This window comes from Trachypithecus francoisi, unplaced genomic scaffold (assembly GCF_009764315.1).
Source record: "Trachypithecus francoisi isolate TF-2019V2 unplaced genomic scaffold, Tfra_2.0 Lachesis_group8, whole genome shotgun sequence".
Taxonomy (NCBI): domain Eukaryota; kingdom Metazoa; phylum Chordata; class Mammalia; order Primates; family Cercopithecidae; genus Trachypithecus; species Trachypithecus francoisi.
The window spans coordinates 89,144,633-89,166,192 of NW_022681473.1; the positions used below are offsets into that span (position 1 = coordinate 89,144,633).

General features: G+C 33.1%; 1 protein-coding gene and 1 long non-coding RNA gene across 2 annotated transcripts in view; one reads left to right on the plus strand and one right to left on the minus strand.

Moving 5' to 3' along the window:
• The window catches only part of LOC117080178, an 87,395-nt gene extending 71,844 nt beyond the window's left edge, over window positions 1-15,551 (minus strand). The window contains exons 1-2 of the long non-coding RNA XR_004435745.1: window positions 15,323-15,551; window positions 395-467 (exon numbers count right to left, since the gene is read on the minus strand). This is a non-coding gene — a long non-coding RNA (uncharacterized LOC117080178). The remainder of the gene's footprint in view (window positions 1-394; window positions 468-15,322) is intronic.
• CNTN5 (contactin 5) overlaps window positions 1-21,560 on the plus strand; it is a 1,344,835-nt gene that overhangs the window by 17,954 nt on the left and 1,305,321 nt on the right. The gene's annotated exons all lie outside the window — the stretch shown is intronic.

Consider the following 21,560-nt stretch of genomic DNA (forward strand, 5'->3'; position numbering starts at 1 on the left):
CATCTGTAACTACCATAAATCTTAAACTTAATTGTTAGTTCTATTGATCATATAATGCTTTTTCAATTCAACAGATTCACAACTAGCTACAATGTCATATTTCTCTATCAGATAATAAAGTCATAAGAGGAGTAAATAATTGATTGAAAACTGAAAAGACTTTTTTGTTTTCAAATTAATATTAAACTATTGAAAATTTTGAAAACTGAATTAAGAATAGAGTCCATTAATTCAGTTTCATAAATTCATATAGAAACATCAGCAATAAAAAAGTAACAAATATACTGTAGCCCAAAATGAAGATCTTAAAGAGGAATTTATTTCAACAAACCACAAAGCATTTCTTGGCTTTTCAGATCATTGGCTATATTTAAGTCTGGGAGCAGAGTATTACCTCGTTTATTCCTCTTCTGTCGTCTTTATCTTGAGATGCCATTCTTCAGACCAATCCGTTCTCAACAAGAGTGCTGTGTCATTAATAGGAAATACTGTTGAACTGCATAAAGGTTCCACATTCTCAGTTTTTCTATCACTAGACAAACTCAGAAAAGTCATGCTGTTCTTCATTGTATTCACTTTGCCTCAATAGAAAACACTAAAAGTAAAAGCGAAATGGAAGACCAAGACTTCCCCTTGCGATGAGAGGAAAATAGAGAGTTTACAAGTGTCAAACACAAGGATGCTAGCTGGAGTCACGTACATTCCACTGTCATACAATTAAAATTACCTTCTTACCTCTGTGATTTTACAGAATGGTGGACAGTTGCTTAACAAGGGAAGGGATGAATGTGTGTATGTACTTGCTCCTGAGCATTGGATCCAAAAACAAAGAAACCAGTTGTTGTCTTAGCTTGTATGGCCCTTGTGTTGAGAAATAGATGGCGTCAAATAATCAGCAGTACCCTATCTAACATTTAAAATAAATGTTACTTAGTATTTCTAAACTTCTAAGAAAAAATGTCAGAGGTTTTTACACTTTAAAATGTGTAGGAGCTCAGAGTATTAAGAAAAACTCAAATTTTCTATATTCATTTTTAATTTGTTCAGTAATTTTGGGCAATAGATTATTGCATACAGAGAAGAGATTTACTAACTGTTCAGTTTCACGAAATTTATGACACTCTGATAAAAACAATCACCTAGCAAGTATTTGCTCAGCAGCAGATGAATGGCATGGGAATACAGACATGTTGGACTATTTTGCCGAGGTACCACCAAAAAGAGGGAAAAATGATGCAGAAAGTGGAAAAACATGATACTCTATGATACAAATACATGCAAACTTTGAGATAAAGATAGGAAAAATATAATTGATTAGAACCGAAAGCATTTTGTCATTGTATTTGTGTGTGTGTGTGTTTTAAAGACACATATCGTGAAAACTCTCAAAAACTGAACGTGTGGCTTAAATATTAGTCATAGAAAAAGCTCTTATAGCTTGTTTCATCATAAAATTTAGTATATATAGTAAATACATTTTATAAGATATGAGATAAATATTGCATCAGCCTGATTACCATAATATGGATACTTGAGAATACTTGGTACACATTATACTAAACTTTATAGTTACCAGTTAATTTCATTTTTTTCACATAAATTTGAAAAACATGAGATATAAATTCAAAGAAAAATCAAGAGAAATCAAAGAAATGTTGAGCTTGTTCAAAAGTAAAAGTGAAAAAATGAGAAAAGTGCTATTCAACTTAGGTTTATTTGCTGTTTATTTATCAACCTATTTTTATTTTTATTTATTTATTTATTTTTTTTTTTGAGGCGGCAACCTATTTTTAAATATTAGTAGTGTTTCAATCTTACTATGAATGATTTATGCAAGAAGCAAAATCTTACAATATCAATTTTTAAATGTTTTGTTGATGAATGTATAGAGTTGCATATTTGTGTATGCTTTTTGTGTATACCTTTTACGGTAAGAGAAGAGAAAGAGTTGTCTTAAATCTGAAGTATTTAGCATGAACATTTCTTTGGTCACAATTTTAGAGCTCACTATTAAACTTCTGAAAACTGCAAAGTGTAATTAATGCCCTTCCAATCATCAGCATCATCATCAACTTAGGAGGAACTAAACCAAATCTATTAAGAGAAAGAAGTGTAAAGTTTGTTTTAATTTTGAACTAATCTCCTCAAACCTTATTTCTCGTTTATTCAATGAGAACACAAAACTGAGAGCCTGGCTGGCCTTTAATTTTCAGTACATTAACTTACATTTCATGGAGTAGGTATTTATCACCAGGAGCCAACTCCAATAACTTTCTCTTTATTTTAAAATTTTCCTGTAGCATTTATTTGTTCAAACTTTTCTTTCCATGTTTGTTTTTATTCAATCATTTATTCTCTCCTCAAGGCCTCTCTCCTTTTGATTTTTGCCATATCTTTAATATCTTCAGTCTCTCCATTTCTATCACCTTCTTTCTTTTGGCCTAACACATATGCAAACTGGTACAGTCTTAAAAATAAAAGTAAGTCTGTTTCTCCTCTTGCCTCTACTTAAATGACCACTCTCACACTTCAGACTCTTTTGTGTGCATACCTTACTATCCTCCTTTGTGTTCACTGAAAACAATTTAACTCATCTTTTTATCCTCATCACCTAGTAGTTACTTGCAAGTAGACACTCAACACGTGCTTATCGAAGAATTACATGAATGTATGAATCTTATCATGTTCTTTTATCTCAATTGACTGCTCTCGTTAAGTTTTTGAGATCTATGAATATTATGTCTTTTAAATGTACTATAATAATAAATAGCATAATAGCAACAAAGAGCATGCCCCAGTCTTTCAGTTCAACACAGAAAGATGTTAGTGATAGTTTATGAAGGATGTGCAAATGGATATCTATTATATGAATAAGAGCTCATAATTTAATTTTAATGGCTCTGAGTCAATGATAATTATTTACATATTTTCATTGATTGATAAGCCCTAATCTGGCCATAGCACTAGCCTAATTTGGCAAATGATTTCATAGAAAAATACAAATATATATATGCCAATGTGTTTCCAATCTCTATGACTTTGCACCTCTTGCCCCATTGGCCCGAAACATTACTTCCTCTTTCTTCTCCTGAATAATCTCTGCCTATATTTCAGGTCTAGAATATCATTTCTTTAGAAATGTTGCCATCAAACTTGCACGTTCTGCACATGTACCTCCCTTCTTTAAACTCTAATAATTCATCTCTTATTTCGTGTATTCAGTACATAGCACAATGCCTGGAATTTAGTGGGCACTCGATAAATACTTATTGAATGAATGAATAAATGTGAATGAGCGTAGATGCAGTCTGGGACAGGTGTTTAATGTACAGCTCAAGTAACTGAAGAATTAATGTTTTCATTGATCTCTGTAGCATGCTACTTTAACTCCTAGGGATTGCAATCCTTCTCATACATTTACATTTTAATTTACATTTCTCAAGAGCTATAGCTCTCTTTGTTGTCAGGCTCAAATTATCTTGACCATTCACCTTCCATTCTTTTATAGAGATACTCCCTGGACCTTGGATTAATTCTGCTAAAGCCCTGCCTATCCTTATAAGAAAATAAAGAGTAAATATTAGGAAAGGAGTTGCAGGAAGAAAATCTGTTTTTAAACAACATTTGCAAAGCTCATTTCTTAGAATTTTGTTAAGAATTAGAGTTTTAAAACAAAAGCACCATAAAAATTAACGTCTAAATTTCATTATTTCATTAGCTTATCATATTAGAATAATTAGAACTTGCACAATCAAAGATCTGGTATGATATACTTAACCGAATAATAGTATGAAAATATAATGCCTTATAATTAAGGAATGGCTGTTTGCTATTAATGAAAATAGACTACAGGGAGCTTACTATTCTAAAAAGTGGCTTAAGTGCTAACATTTAATTCTTTAGTACCATCAACCTAAAAAATTCTAAACTTTCTTTATGGATGTTGATTGAATCATCATAATTCATGAATATTAAGTATTATTCACATTCAAATTTTTCTACTCATACCACTCTGATGCATAACAAAATTAAGACAGGCTCAGTTTAAAGACATAAAGGATATAATTTAGGATATTAGACAGCATTAACTAAATATCTCAGAATCTGGAAATTCTGCCAGCATTGATTCAGAATGCCACCTGTAGTAGCCTGGCCTCTGTAATATACTGTTTTGTATGACCATTTCAGCTCTGTGGATGTTCAGGTGTTAAATGAGACAGTGTGAGATAATTTTGTTAATGTGTCTAAATATAGTCCACTGGTTATTCAGTCAATAACATGAACTAAATCCCCATTATGTTCTGTGCTCTCCCTTAAAGTGTTAATTTAACAATATGCACTGCAGAGGGGAAAAATAATAGGCTATCTTAGACCTAGTAGGTAAAGAAAATTAAGTAACAGTCAAATTCGATTATGAGATACTGCACATAAAAGGTTATTACATGCATGAAAACCAGGCCTTCCTTTAATATTTGTGGGGTCTGGGACAAAAATACACATAATGGCTTGCATATCATATCTAAGTATTCAAAAATCATAAACTAAGCTAACAAAATTCTATTCTCCAACTTTGGTAAATGTCCCTTTGTAAGTTCCCAAAAGCCAGTTGTGAATTTGGAATTTTCTAGCTCCTTTTAGTTTGGTACAAAAATGTGGAATCTGGAAGAAGCTGGCTCCAGGTCCTCGTCTCTAATCTGCAGCCTGCCTATCTTCTTTACAACACCAAAAAGGGCTTTATGCACAAAAGTGAGCAATCTAGTCCTCATTTCCAAGCTCCATTCACCTCTTCCACACCTTGTTTACCACTCCAACCTACAAGTATACACATAAGTCCAGTCATAGAGATGGCCAAGAGGCCTCTGCAGGCCATGTTGACAGGCCTTGGATCAGTTTACCACAGAATTCTGAGATCCCAAGTGTTCTAAATGTATTCTAGAGCAGACTTGGCATGGATAATTCTCATTGGCTGTCAAAATCCTTTTCCTGAAGGGTGGGGCATGGCTAGAGAAAAGCCAAAGCAGGGTCCTCTATAAAGTGTCAGGTCAAGATAGGATGATGATAATGAAAATATAAGGAAACTCTTATGGGGAAATTTCACACCGTGTCTCTATTATCAGTGTTATTAGGAGAGACAGCATAACATAGTGAATAAACAAGTTGCCTGAGTACAGAAGCCAACACTACCACTTACTCTCCTGGAGGTAGTTATTCCACCTTTTTGTACCTCAGTCTGCTCATGTATAAAATGATGATACTACTTATTGCATGATGTTATTGTGAAGATTAGGTGCTGTGCAAAGCCCATAAAATAATACCTGGCATGTAGAAAACACTAAATAAGTATTAGTCATGATTATTTTGAAGTGCTAAAGAATGATCGATATAGTCAGGATGCATCCCATGTAGGGTGTGAACAAGTTAATATGCCACAGCTAAGAAGGAAGATAAAATCCCAGAGTGATACTTTTAATCCCAGAGTGATACTTCCTTTATATTATGTGATTTTAAATCTTTTGATTTAAATTACAAGTAAAGCATTTATTAAACATAGGTGAAATAATTATACATGTATCAAACAGCACACAAATAATTAATACTTATTGACTATGTGCCTGATAGCATGCTAAAAACATTTTATGCAACATCACATTTAATTCTCAAAGCTAACTTAAAATTATGCATTCTTTTCTAATTTGTGTGCAAATGAGCATCTATGAAAGCATGTTTTTCATCTGGTCCTATAAAATACATTACCTGAGCAAATTAATATACTTGTATCTGTATGTATAAAGTTTGTCAAATGAGAACTGCAATAAATTGCAGAAGAGTTTACCTTAGCTTTCTACATGAGAAGTTCTAAAAGCCATTTCAGAACTGAGGACAATTTTTTGAAGTATGCTGTGCATTTTTATCATATATGTCAGGATTATTGCCAGATAGAAGTATCATTACTCCTAATCGTAATAGATTGAAAAACGTTAAGCATTGGGGTGTTCAATAATAGGACTGACTAATGTAAAGGAAGAGATACTTAGTAAACAAGCTTATTACACAACATATTTTAAAGAAATCTCACTGGGCAAATAAGCTATTGAAAACCAGTGGTAATATGGATATAAAACTACTCTGCCATAGGTGAGCAAGTTTCACCTAATAGACACCTCAAAACCAAGATAGAGTTTTTTTTTGTTTGTTTTTTGTTTTTTTTTAGATGGAGTCTCGCTCTGTGGCCCAGGCCTGAGTGCAGTGGCGCCATCTCAGCTCACTGCAAGTTCTGCCTCCCAGGTTCACGCCATTCTCCTGCTTCAGCCTCCCCAGCAGCTGGGACTACAGACGCACGCCGTTACGCCCGGCTAATTTTTGTATTTTTAGTAGAGACGGGGTTTCACCGTGTTAGCCAGGGTGGTCTCGATCTCCTGACCTTGTGATCTGCCTGCCTCGGCCTCCCAACGTGCTGGGATTACAGGCGCAAGCCACTGTGCCAGGCCCAAGGTAGAGTCTTGAGTAGCAGGTGAGAGTAAATCAAGCTGCTGTCAGTCAAGTTATTATTCCATGGTAGCCTGCAGCCAGTAGTGGACATAAATGGAATATGTATCCAGGTAAATAACTCTGTGTGTAGAGACCTGTAACTTGCAAAAATCTAAGGAGTAAGACCTGGTGTGGTGGCTCACGCCTGTAATTCCAGCACTTTGGGAGGCCAAAGTGGGTGGATTGCTTGAGCCCAGGAGTGCGAGACCAGACTGGGTGACATGGCAAAACCCCATCTCTACTAAAAACACCAAAAAAATCTGGGCGTAGTGGTGCACACCTGTAATCCCAGCTACTTGGGAGGCTGACGCATGAGACTCACTTGAACCCAGGAGGTGGAGGTTGCAGTGAGCCAAGATTGAGCAACTGCACTCCAGCCTGGGTGACATAGCAAGACTTTTCTCCAAAAAGAAAAGTCTAAGAAATACACATTTAGGGACCGTATGTGTTCACTGTGGGATACTAGAAAAATAGTGTAAATATAGGATATTAGAAAAATAGTGTACATCATAAATAAAACTTGTCTGCAGTCCTTTCCTTGAAAAAAATATAGTATTTATAGATTTATAGTATTTATAGTATTTATCTGTTTCATAAAACTCCATTATGATATAGTGTTTATAAATTATTTACTAGTTTATTCACTGGGTGGTACAATAGAGTCATTTTCTCAGCACTCTAGCTAGGAATTTAAGCCAAGAAAGGTATAGTATCCTCATGAGTTTTTTGTTTGTTTGTTTTAGTTTTTTCATCAATTCAAGAAAATATCTTACACAGGCAGGATATGTACTAGAAGAGTAGTAATACTACATAATGTAATTAAGAAAACTCAACTGTCTTACTAATAATGCAATATTGCAAATAAGAATATTCAAACATCTTACTAATAATGCAATAAATATAACTTGTCCATTGCTATATTATAAATTGTCAAACACAATTGGAATTTAGCATTTTAAGATCAAGCCTCATGTACAATGGACTAAGTCCCTCATTTTATCTCAGAAATGACTTCATAAAATTGAAGTAAATTAGGCAAGAGAAACATTTTTAAAAGTTACTTTTATTAAAGTTTATTCATTTTATTTATAATATATATTTTTTATTAAAGCAGTCTAATTCTGCTTTGTCCATCTATCTTTTTTAATATGTTTGTTGAGAGAGAAAGTATGAATATTGTCATTTTAAACATGGCGATGATTATCCATTTTTAAGTGATTAACCAAAACAAGAAGAATATGAGTAAACATCAAGATGTTTTCTAGTATTTTTGAAACCAAAAAGTAACAAAATCAATAATAATAGCCAATATTTATGTATTAAGAACTTACTATCTTCATAGCCTTTTATATTCTAGTCTTCTACTCTAACTTCTTCCTGAGCATGTGAAATAGATGTCATAAAATTATCAATATTGAGAAATGGTAATATGTAACACTGATCTTATCATTGAATTTTGTCAAAAAAAAAAAAGAGTGTATATGTATGGCATGTGTCTTTCAAAATAAGGGGATTTAAATTGAAATTATAAAATATAAATTGTAACTAATATTGTATGTAAAAAAAAAAAAAAAGACAGTTTCACAGTCTTCTAAGAACTCCAAAAGTAAGTATATAACATTTTGTTAAAATAATCATGTGGACATCAATTTCCAGCAATTAATCTGGTAAAAGTTAATCAATAAATTCAGCCATCTGAACACTGAAAATAACGTGTTATTAATGGAATCAACTGGTCTGCTTTTCAGTATATGAGATTTTACTGTAATAATCAGAACAGATCTTCAAAATGACTAAATTAACACCTCCACAAATGATGGCACAGACTGACATTTTCACAGCTCATATACAAATTAAACAAGTGTCCTGTGACTCCTGTGTCAAACATGGCAGCATTTACATATATTTTTATACAATTATTTTAACTTTAAATAGTTGTGCAAATTGACTTGTATTCTTTCAAGAGTACAGTTTATGGGACTTTTACATGATTTGTGCAGTTATGTTAAATGTATCTAACATATTTTCAAAAGTGTATGGAAAGTTAATTCTTTTTTCATTTTTTTCATGAAAAAATAGCAGTATATTTTATTTTTTTCCAAAATATAATTGGAAATAAAATGAGCTGATTCACAGATGTATATACTCTAAAGCTTAAAAAAAAAATCATAGCATCCTATTTAAAGTATTTTCGAATAACTTTTCCTTTTTGTTCAGATGACTTCATAGTCAATGCACAAACTAAGTCTTTAAATGATAGTAAATCAGACTGTGATATCAGCTTATAGCTAAAGTCTAAGGTGACCCAAAACACTAACTCAATGGAGTAACTTTAAGATCTGCACTAAATAGGTTTGGGAACTAATGCACAACCTAAGACAGAACAAGGGTATCTCAGTCCAGTGGTGATGTCACATTACAATGCTGTGGCATCTATCATTCCAAACAAAACAAAAAGCACATTAATCAAACTTAAACGAAAAAATCAATATCAAAATGATTCATTTTCCACCAGTATTTCTCTATTTTCAGAAATTACTTCATATAAATTTTCACATAGCAAAAATATTACCCAGTACCTTCATTTAAATGTTTTCACATTAATTAGTTATAAAATAAATGATTGGCTAGGAAATTGATACATATTGATTATTCGTACTTTTCACCCAAAGTGTGTTTTCCTGGTGCCTTTCTAAGTCATAGTGCATCATGTGAAACTTTTAGTTTTTCAACTATTACCAAACTACATTGTCCTACAGTTTCAGTTTGGCAAAGACAGTTTCTGACTAATGAGGGGTACATCATGAAATTCTGTATCGTTTAGACAAGAAATTCAAGAGGACTTTAATCCAGTGAAATGAATACTGCCATTTTGGCATTTCTTACATCTTAAGCCCACATCTTAACTAAAAAAAGGTTTATATTCTGCTGAAATGCACCAGAAATGGCTTAGCCTTCAATTTTCCTTAGTATGTTTTCATGGACAAAGTTGGACTAACAATCCATGACTACAGCCTTGAAAATACTATTAATTTCATATAAACTTATAGTTAATTTAAATTTTGGCTTCTGCTCCTGCTGCTGTGTTGTTCAATCCCTCTCCCCTTCCTGGAAGAGAATTGGGAAACATGGTATAGTATATACTATGCCTGTTCTAAGTAGTAAAACATATGGGTTAAGAATACTAATAATGGAGCCAAATCATCTGGGTTCAAAATTCAGTGCTTCCATTTGAACAATTTATATTCTTTGCACCTGACTTTCCTTATCTATAATGACCTGCATTACTTAATAAATTGAAGTTGACTTGTGAAATTAATTTCACTTGAGCAACTGATGTAATTGTAGCAATTGACTTAACTTTATTTGCATGTTTACCTGAGTTAGGTAGATAAAACAGAAAAGTAAATACACAAATTTCAGATTTTCATGGAAATTCTACTACTTTTTGAAACATGACTGAAACTAATATATTCTTCCTTATTAACTACAGTCCATGGTTACCCTAATTCCTTCATGTGCTAGTTACTCCAGAAATATAACAAAATCTATTCATTACTGCAAGATGGGAAACCACATGAAATAAATAAATGTTTGAAAAATTATCCAGATAAAGAACAGAAAGTGAGAGAACAGAAGCAAAGTAATAATATTTTTTTTCAAATTCCAGTCATCTCTAGGTATCCATGGAAGATCGCTTCCAGGACCCGCCCCATCAATGGAAACCAAACTCAGGAGAAGTTCAAGTACTCCAGTCAGCCTATCATATCCATGGGTTCTGCATCCACAGTTGGGTGAATCCACGGATGTGTAACCCGTAGCTACCACTGGCTGACTGCACTTGACCTATATATATTTGGGCTCCTGTATATCCCTATTGTCAATTATCTATACAGCACTGGTAAAAAAAAAAAGACTGAAAATCAAAGATTTTATATTTTTATTTTGTTACAGCCTTACATGACTCTGATCATCTCTATTTTCCATGTTTCCCAATTTAAAAAGGAAAGAATAAAATCTTGCTTGTTCTGTTTCTTATTTTATTTCCAAAGAGTGGGTGATGTTGTGAATCTAGTTGATGGTGAGAGTATTATGCAATGAATTAGTTTCTATGATAACTACTTGTTGTTTTATAGCAAACAACCATTAATTTAAAACTTGTAAATTGGAAATCCGGGACCCATTGCAGTACAGCTAGTAGAAACACATTCTTTCAGACTGTGATTACTTCCATAAATTCTTGGGTATTGAGAATTAGTGCCAAACAAAACATCTCCCTGATGAAATGTATTGACTGACACTTTAGTAGAAAGAAAAGTAAAAAATGAGACCATGAGAAGAATGTCTATTTTACATAATATAATTTGAAAGGCAAACTAAAGCGATTTGTGGATTTGTTTATGTTTTAGGGTAAAGAAAAAAGAAGTGTGAAAGAAATTTATAACTGATTTATCATCTGAAATATATGAACTTTTTATATTTGGTAGAGAATATCATATTCTTTATTTACATTCGCTTAACTATTAATATTAGTCTTTGTCAGAAAAAAGTTCTCAATATCAAAGTAAATATTTCAAATAGAAAAAAAACCTGGAGAACAAAAAAGCTATACTTTAAGGAAATAAAGATTTCTTTTTAGATTGGAGGAATAAATCTAAAAGTAATATACAAGTGTACACATTCAGGTTAAGGTATTTACCATGTTTGTTGAGAAAATAGACTCTTTAATGGTAACCTAACATATTTCTAAGTGTTACGCACATAGTTAATATTGTTTATGCATTGCCTATATTTAGCAATTTATAAGTTTTAGAAGCTTCTCTGAGTTTCAGAATTTTCATTTTTTTCAACAAGTGAACACATAATTTAAAAATTGAATATATGTTTTCATATACAGTAATGCTTTTCTGATGTAAGATGTTAATCACAGCATATTTTTAACTATAGCTTGCTCTTTTGAATTCAGCTTGGTGTATAACAATTATTAATATTAAATATGTTACTATTATATATGCATATGTATACATTAATGTCCTACATATGTATATACATATGTATTAATGTGTATATTGATATATCCATAAGTATATATGTATATTACATAATACTTGCATTATTTGAGTTATATCAGCCTCAAGTTCAGAATAGCATCAATTAACATGGCCAAATTACTTATAATAAGAGGAAATAAAAGAATCCCTATAATTTAGCAAATTAATAATTTGCTGACTTCAACCACATTAGTAGAAGCTGTTTCAGGAGACGTGTACTTTTCTCCCTCATCATATATTCTTTCTAATTGTAAGGTGGATCTCCTTTTTATAATGTATTTCAAGAAAGGCATTTCCAGTTTTACAACTTAGTTTAATTCAATGTAATGTCATCAGTGTAGTTGGTCCCAAAGGAAAAGCAGCAAATAACTGAATCATTAACGCCATCCAAAATTTTCTCCCCTTTGAGACCTGCTTAATTTTCATTATCTATAATGACCGCAGTCAATGGTGCTTATATCTGAAAGTATGACATTTATTTGGGATACTCAGCATATCATTCATAAAGTTTTCTGTGGTGATTTCATTTTACATGACAGAAATCACCAAGGGGAGTTCCATTACTAGAAACAAGCTTGGTTTATTTTTGTAAATTTATTTTACTTCAACAGTCAACAGCAGGTATTGATTACCCACTGCGTTGAGAGCATTGTACTGTGTATTGTATGGAAGCCATTACATAAGAAGTAAAATATTTGCTGAGAGAATCACCGACTTATCATCTAATGAAGGAGAGAAGGAAAACTTGACACAAATGATTAGGTTTCAGTCAATCCATCTGTTTGCTCTTTATTTATTAATTCATTGACATGTACTAAGCAGTAGTCTTTTTTTTTTTTTTTAGGCATTGTAGTTTATATAAAGACATAAGAAAGTGTTTATTCTTTCAGAACTCATGGTCAACAGGCAAGCTATGATAGAAGTACTCCTAGAATAATAGGGAAACAATATATTACCACTAGGAGTGTTAGAGAAGCATAATGGGAATAGTAGCTCTGACTATTTTGAAAGTATGAATTACATTTTAATGTTGAAGATTAAAGAAAGTATAATTCATTAGAGAAAATACAGTAAACAAAGGCACAGAATTTGGCAAGAGTAGTCATGCTAAGACAGTTGTGAAGTTGTAAATGGTGGTTTAGCATGGCAGAATAAAGTGTATAATATTGACTGGGTGATGTATGGTTATATATATGGATATTGTATGCATTGTATGCATGTTACATATTAATGGCATAAGTGTGTGTATATATATGTTTACATATATATACACACAAATGACATACATGGTATGAGTGCATGAGCTTTGCTGAGCAAAATGGTGAAAAATCTTGAAAAGTACAGCTATGCTTCATGTAACATTTGAGCCAATGACAGACCACATATATATGGTCGTCCCATAAGATTAGAACATGTTATTTTTATTGTGCTTTTTCTATGTCTAGGTATATTTTATTATAATACAAATACTTAATGTGTTATAACTGTCTACAGCATTCAGTACAGCAACATGCTATACAGTTCTGTAGCCCAGGAACAATAGGTTATATAGCCTAGGTACATAACAGTGTATAAGCTTCAGGTTTGTGCATACAACAGTGAAATTGCTTAATGCATTTCTAAGAACATACCCTTATCATTTAGTGAAACATGACTGTATTGTTAGGAGTTTTAATTCCATTAAAGTGCTAACAAATTGTGAACATTTTTGAAAGAGTAGTTAATGTGGCCAAGCTCTAACCTCTGAAAGACATCTAGTGGTTATCTATTGGATGGGTTGATTTGGATGGAAGGGAAAGTATTGATATATGAAATGGACATGATGATAATTTAGGGGGAATGTTCCTGAGTCATGTTGCTACGTGTTCTGTGAGCCTAGTCTCAAACTTTTTCAATCTGTCTGTAATGCTATAACAAAAGAAACTTTCCTAATTCTTATATCTAATGATATCTTACATACCACAATTGCAGCAATCACAAAATTAACTTTATTAAAATTTGACTCTAGTACACGGTGAAGTCTCAGCTCCAGAGCTTGACATACAGGGCCCTTAATCCTACTTTTAGACTAATATTCCTCTATGACACCACCTCTACTCCCTCTTATGTGCCAATACATTTAGTCAGTATACAATACTTTCTATTTGTGTGATAAAAAGTTTAAGATCAATATTCTATGCTTTGAAGCCTCTATTTGTGGCATATGGTCATTCTCAAAAAGTAATGACAGAGCTGAGATTATTTCTGCTTAGAATCTCCTCCTATATGTCAAAAGTTTTTAAAGAGCCTATTCCTAAATTCTCCAGTGAACTATTTTTTTTTTTTTTTTTTTTTTTTTTTTACTGATATCCTGAAATCAAGTTCAATTTATTTTCATAGGAAAGAAAAAATAACAACTAAACAGTCATGCTAAATGTACGTTTTTTTTCTAAACTCTTCTGGGGTCTTATGCAACTTTGGATCTTTTAAGTCATCTTCTGGATCTTCTTATTCTGTCTTTTCAATATAAATGTTTTTTTCTTTTTTTGCATTCACATCTGAGTTTTTTTTGGACAATATGAGCTGATTGATATAACTGTGGGATCCCTGGTGTATACATTCTTTGAATTATTGCAAACTGTTTTCTCTACTTCTCTTTGTCTTTGATCTTATAAAGTTTTTGCCATAAGGATATTTCCCTATTCTAAGGGTGGTTAATATGTAATTGAACTTTGAGAGTTTCTGGATGGTCACAATAGAAGTAAAATAGGTCAGAAAGAGGAGCAAGGGCAACAGGTAATAGAAGAGGACATCATGAGGGCAGAAGCCTAACAAGATAAAACCATTAGTCTTAAGTTGTGATTTGGGAGCACCTAAGTGAGAGTTTTAAGTTTTGAAAAGTTTTTATTTGCCTTAGCCAAGGAATATTTTAAGAAAGTAGTTTTGGATCCTGTATTTCTTTTGGAAACTTCCTCATCCTCTCCAAAATAATATATCAATCAAATAAGCAGACATTGAATGTTTGTTCCATCTTACTCTAATGTACTTTTTAGATGAATAATTTTGCTATATCTGAAGTTCCTCAAGTGGCCACTGTAATTCTGTTATCCTTGGAAAGCATGCCATTTAGAAAATAAATAAATACAAGTATTTGGATATTAATATAAATACATGTAAGATGCAGGAGTTTAGTCTTCAGGATGCAAGAACTAGGACTGGGACAAACCCATGAGTGTCTGGAAACACGAATTATTGCTTGTGCAACTTATCTTTACCCCTCAACCTAATGGCCGGCTGTTCATGACAAACCTGGTAATCTGGTAATTCCTGAAGGGCTGGGTGGCTGAATGAAGAGAAGATTTCTCTCAAACCAGACTTTCACAGAAAAAAAAAAAAAAAAAAAAAAAAAAAAAAAAGCTCTCCTAAGCTTTTTGATACGAGATGTACCACAACATTTGTCTTATGAAGAGGCTGATTCAGTGAGCCCTACTTTGAACTCATTGGCCATTTGAAGCTGACTCAAAAACAAACTTATAGGAACCTATATCTGCCCTCTTCTCTATACGAACTTACACTTGTAGGTAACGAAGAACATATGCAGTTAAATAGTACTATTGTTGGCAATAAAGCAGGCTTCCACAAAGATGAAGGCTTTCCAAAGTGATCCGCTAATCTAAGTATTCCTTTAAAACTTATCTTCTTTCCTAGAAGCATTGGGTAATTTGGCAGAAAAAGTATAAGCTCAAATCCAATGCAAGACTTACCTCATCACCATGGTCAGACATCCCGAAGTAGAAGGCTCAAAGGGTAGCATATTCATAGGTGTATTGAAAGGCACCTTAAGAATAAATCGTTGATAAGCCCACTTGAATGATCTGTTTTTCTAAAAAATATGATAGAATTCATATTCGGACTTAAGTGCTCAGTTTATTGTTCAGATGAGTTTTAGGAAGTTCCTTAAACAAAAATTGTTTGCAAATACATCTTCCTAAGCTAAAAATTTTCTGGAATGCGAGTCATGCTAATACTAATGTAGACCAGTAATTCTAGAACGTTCAGTCATAATTACCTAGAAGGCTTATTAAAACACATATTTCTATGCCCTATTCCGTGAATTCAAAATATCTGGGCTGGGTCCCTAGAATTTCCATTTAGGTGGTGCTAATGTTACTGATCTGTGAAGACACTTTGAGGACTACTGATAGAACATAGTTTTAGTCAGTAATCCCATTATGCTCTATAGCCAGTGAAGGCTTCAGAGAGAACAAATATAACTATGAGTGCCAATAAAATTGTTTTAATACAGCTCACATGTGAGTGTTTGTAATATCTGAGATGTTTATTACTCAAGAAGATGTTAGAGTCTTACTATTATGCCCGACTAATTTAAGATATCCAAATTTTATGTTATTTCTCTAAAGAAGAGATTTCTCTAATGTCAATGACCAACTCAATATAATTAACTAAGTACAATTTACTCTGATTTCCTAGAATTTTTTTACACTGTGAAAATAGGTCAGTCAACAAGTAACATAAACTGATTGAGATGTGTACATTGGCTTTGGCTCACAATGCTACACTCAGTACAGAGTTTATCATCAATATGTGCTGACCCCTAACAATCCCATTTTCTCTTTTTCTCTTTCAATATCTAATTTCCTCATAAGCTGTATGGTATACATTTTAATGCTTGTCATATCGCAGCTCTTACCAATCAGACTCATAATCATTTTATTAAAAATGTACACTGCCTCTAGATATCTGCTTATTTTTCCTAAATGCATGCTGCCCCTAAGCTTAGTCCATTCTAACTTATTGTCAGAACCAGAATGAATCTTGCCCTGAAGGGATCCTTTCAAACTCACTGTTGGTTCTGAATGCATTTTTGCCTTCAGGCTCCCTCTATCCTTCAGACTGATCATCCAGGCTCCAGTGAATGTTGCCTTTGGGTTGTCTCCTTCATTTTCAATTTCAAAGCTTGCATGCTTTTTACCCTCAGGTTTTCTCTTCTCAGTTTCTGTATGAGATTTTAAGGGCCTGGTGGCTGTAAACGCTTTCTCATTGCAGTATTTTCCTGTTTCACGCTCCAGTAACATGGATGTGGACTGCTGTTTCATTGATCTGATGTTTCCTCTTAAAAATTTCAATATTCTCTTTTCTTATTTATTTTTTATATTATACTTTATTTCAAACTATAAACTTATTCACTGGTAAGCCATGTAGTGTATATATAAAATGAAGTATCTCACCAAATACGTATTTTCTACTGGAAGAAATTATTTCCACAGCTACGCAATCATAACCAGTGGAAATATTGGTACTAGACAAAAGATGTGTACTTGTTTTAATTTAAGCATAAATGGTTTTATTGGAAGCTAGTTATGTAGTTCACAGAAATAACACAGAGCTTAGAACCATGCTACAAAAAACTAAGGGTGAGTCAAGGAGGCTAAATGGAAACTAGACAGCTGGAAACACAGCCATATACATATCAATGGAACAGTTTGGTTAGGGCACCACCAGTAAAGATGCTGGACACTGATGCTACCCCCAGAACTGCTGCCAGTAGATGCTGGATGCTGCCACCATCATATGTTAATAATGTTTAGAAATGCCTCCATTTGAATCACCAATATGATGTTCTAGGTCCCTAGGTCCCAGGTGGGAACATAAGATTGGCTGGACTAAGTTCATGCCTCTAGGGCTAACTGCCAGACTTCAAGCTGAAGTTCAACAAGTTCCCAGCTTTATTGACTTGGGGAATGCAAGACAGGGTTCTGCTGCAGTTCATGGTAAACATGATAGTAATGCCCAGACACTGAAGTGGTTCATATGTTATGTCCAAGAAAACATTAGAAATGTAGAAATATTTACAAGATCATTACCGTTTACTCGTAAATGATGCCTTACATGTGATTGTACAAATTTTCATTTTTGAATTTAGCTTTTATTTGGACTGATTTTTTTTTTCCTTTGCTGGCTGCCCAACACCATTTTTCTCTTTGTTCTCAACTCTTCTGGAATACAAGGAAAGTTATGGACACTACCTGTAGGACAAATTCCAGCTTATCACTAAACTGACAAGCATGAGCAGCCTCGAGAAGCACAATTTAATCTGGTCACAGATAACTTAAATTATGCTGTCTCTTGGGATAGATGGTTGCATTACCTTTGAAATGTCTGAAGAATTCCATACACCTCAGTATGTTCACACATTGCCTTCAGTGAGTCAGATCTGTTTATCCTGAAGATTTTGTATAAAAGCCATTTATCTCTTCTTCCAATGTCTTGCCTTTCATGTGTTTCTGAACTCTGTCTACTATAAAGTTCATATATAACCAGCACAAAGCAGGTTTGCGTTTCTAACAAACATGTTAAAAGTTTGGCCTTATAATAAATAATGGCCATGGCTTATTTCAGGATGGGAAGTGTCTGATTCTTTCTGATCCTTTCTAAGTGTGTCTTTAACAACACTAGGACAATGTTGCTAGATGGAAAAGGAAGCTGCTTCATCCTACAAGTATGTCTAGGTGACTAAAACCTATCCAGAGGATGGATCATTTGTTTCAATTATACATAAATCAATTATGTCTTTTATTGAACATGATTTTAAAGTAAAACTTTTAATTATGATCTTTTTTAAATTCAATAAAAATTTGAGTGCCTACTTTGTGCTAGGCACTGTTCTCAGGGCTAAGAATAAAATACTGAAAAAGGAAGTGGAAAAAAAAAATGCCCACGGTAATAGAGCTTATATCCATGTAATAAGTGAGTAAAACATGAAACATAAGTGTGTGTGTGTATGTGTGTATATATATATATATATATATATATGGTCATAAATGCTGAAGTAGGGAAGGATGTTGGTAGTAATGAAATAGGTAGAAAAGACATTCTTGAAATTTTATCTAGAGTTGCCATAGAAGGTTGTATTTAAACAGTGAGGGAAAAATCCATGTGGATATAAGGAAAATAATATTCTAGGTAGAAGAAACAGGGTTAAAAAACTATCTGAGGCAGAGACCTCCCTAGTTTTTTCCTAGGAATATAGAGGTGGCAGGTTTAGTTCAATAAGAGTAAGTATTGAGGTTTGGGGTAGTTGAAGGGTTGACGACAGAAAGAAAATTCGGAAGTTATTATAAAGATTATGTATTTTATCCTGAGTGAGTTGGGAAGCCCTGAAGAGTTTTGAGCGTAGTAGGCTTTCTTCTGACTGAGTAGCTCAACCCTTTGGAAAGAATGGTCAGGAGCTCAGTTTTTATACATCAAGTTTGTGTTAGCTATTAGTCAGCTAGGAGGCTATGTCAAATAAGTGGTGCTAAAATAAACAAGTCTGACATTCAGTAAAGAGGGGGAGGCTGGAGATATATAAATATGATAGCCATAAACACACAAATAGTAGAGAAAGCTATGTTCTATTGCTGTATAACTAAATACCTCAAAAATTTGCTGTTTACATTTATATATATATGTGTGTGTGTACGTGTGTGTATATATATATATTTTTTTCTCACATTATTAGCGTTAAGGAGCTATAACTTTCAGAGCTAAGTAGCTTCACCACACATACATAGAAAGTTATGTGCCAGGATTTAATTTCAGAGATCTTTGCTTCTGAAGAGCCAGTTCAATCGGTTACAATCCCTGCATTCTCAGCTCCTCCTGGAGCTGTCTGCTCTCCCCACAGTTCCTCACCAGTCTGCTGTGTGTCCCTCTATGCTTTCTTCTCCAATTTGGTCAGCCTCCTTTATCTGCCCAAAGTCTTTCTTCATTGTCATTAATCAAAGACTGGCACTCTTCCAGTCATCTGAGCAGGAGGAGAGGAAAAATGAAAAATGGGCGAGGTCCCACAGAGCTCAGAAAGATAATGAGTTCAAGACTCTGTAGACAGTGCTAAATGATGAGGATTGAATGGAGGTTGGGGAGAAGGGGCAACTGACGTTGGGCAGTTATATATATATTATGTAATTTATAAGTATAAATTATATAACGTTACAATTTATACATAATTATATATACATATATAATTATATATGTAATTATGTATATATAACTTGTTTAATAAAGGAAAATGTATTATCCCTCCCTCCCTCCTTCCTTCTTTCTCTCTCCTTCCCTCCCTCCCTCCTTTCATCTTGTTTTTTTTCTTTTTTCGGAGACATGACACTTATACTGGTCATTGGTTTTAAGTATTTGGGCAAGACATCCATTTTATAATTTGAAAATTTATTGCAATGAAGATTGATGGTATTTATTTACTAAATGGATGGGTAGACCTTGTTAATGATTTTTTTTCTTAGGTTTTCTTGTCCTTCATTATCATAGAAACAATATGTAGACTATTCTTTTACAAAAAGCCTGAACCATTGCTTGGTGAAAAGGAACTGTACTTCATTTTACTTCCACTGTGCTCTATGACCCTCCTAGTGGAAGATGCTTCATTGGTTTCTACTACCAGCAGGGAAACAGATTTTTAAATTAATATAATATATTTCAGGAAGTTTCTCAGAGTTAAATGTACACAGGATATGGTAAATACTTTCGTTTAGTCATTTATGGGTCTGAATGAACAATAGGTTTTCTTCTCTGAAAACATTTGTAGAGCCCTTTCATCCCATTCAGATTTATCCTGTGGAATTCACACAACTTCACATTCTCATTGAAAGAGTCCTTACTGCCAAGCATTATTAACTTTCCTGTAGTATCCTATTTACAATCTGTATTTTGAGTTTCCAGTCTTTCTATTAATAGTTATATTAATATTCCTATACTGTTTCATATTCTATCATTAGTAATAATGCCATATATACAGACTCCAGCATGCTTATTTTCTCTTCTTATTAAGGGATTCTACATATCTCCAAGGTTTGTTTTGTACATATGTGATGGATAAAGTTTAATTCCAGTAATATTATTACTAGTTATATAAATGCCACTTGTGATTATAATAATTGCTCATAAAGTCATGTAATTGTAGAAATCAGTGGTTCATAAAACATGATCGTAAGCTCACATATATAATTTAAATGCAATTTGATAGCAAGATGCATGTTTAGTGTATATTATTCATTTGCTGATTTGAATTTATATTAAAATATTGATATTTAACATGAGAACATGGCCTTCTAGACTGGTTATTTTAAAGTTAGTTAAACTCAAGCATGTGAAAGAGAGATCAGTTTACATATTATACCAGTAAATATGGGTATGTATGGGCCTGTAAATAAACTGTTGGTTAGGAAATAAGGAATTTTGTTAACTATAACCAAAACAACAGCAACAATAAGTCTAATACTAGGCTGTAATATCAGAAAATCTCAATATCAGGCTTTTGAAGGAAAATACAATAAAAAAAGAATGGAAATATTCAAGCTAAGAAATATAGAGAATCTTAAACATGTGCATATTCATGTAAGATGTATATTATCTGAGAAAGTTTTTATTTTAAAAATTTAGATTTATATGGGTTGTAGAAAGTCCACATATTGCAGAACTGAAAAGCAATTACACTAAAGCTATCATAGTTGAAAACATGGTCATATTCTGATTAATTATTAACTAGCTTATTATCGGATTGATCATTTCTATTAAGATGATGTGTTAATAGAAAATTTGATTAGTCTCAGATAGGAAGAAAAGAAATGAGCTTAAAATATGGATTTTTTCTTCATTGTACAGAAGCTATGGAAGAAATTTGCTCGTAGACCTACAGGGGACAAAAAAAAAAAAAAAAAAAAAGCTCAGACAATGCATCATTTTGCATCGAATTTGAATATTTTGTTGTTGTTAAAAGCATGTAACCAAAATAAACTTAGTCTTCTGTCCCCACATTAAGATCTATTCCCAAATAGTATTATATTAAAAGTAAACAAAAATCGGACTCAAAAAGCTCTTCGAGGTGGTATGTCTTCAGTGAAGGCTTTTGAAGAGGCAGAAAGAAGTATCCTATGAGAGAGTGCAAGTAAGATGTCCTGACTCATGTCTTCCTGTCTTCCCAATACC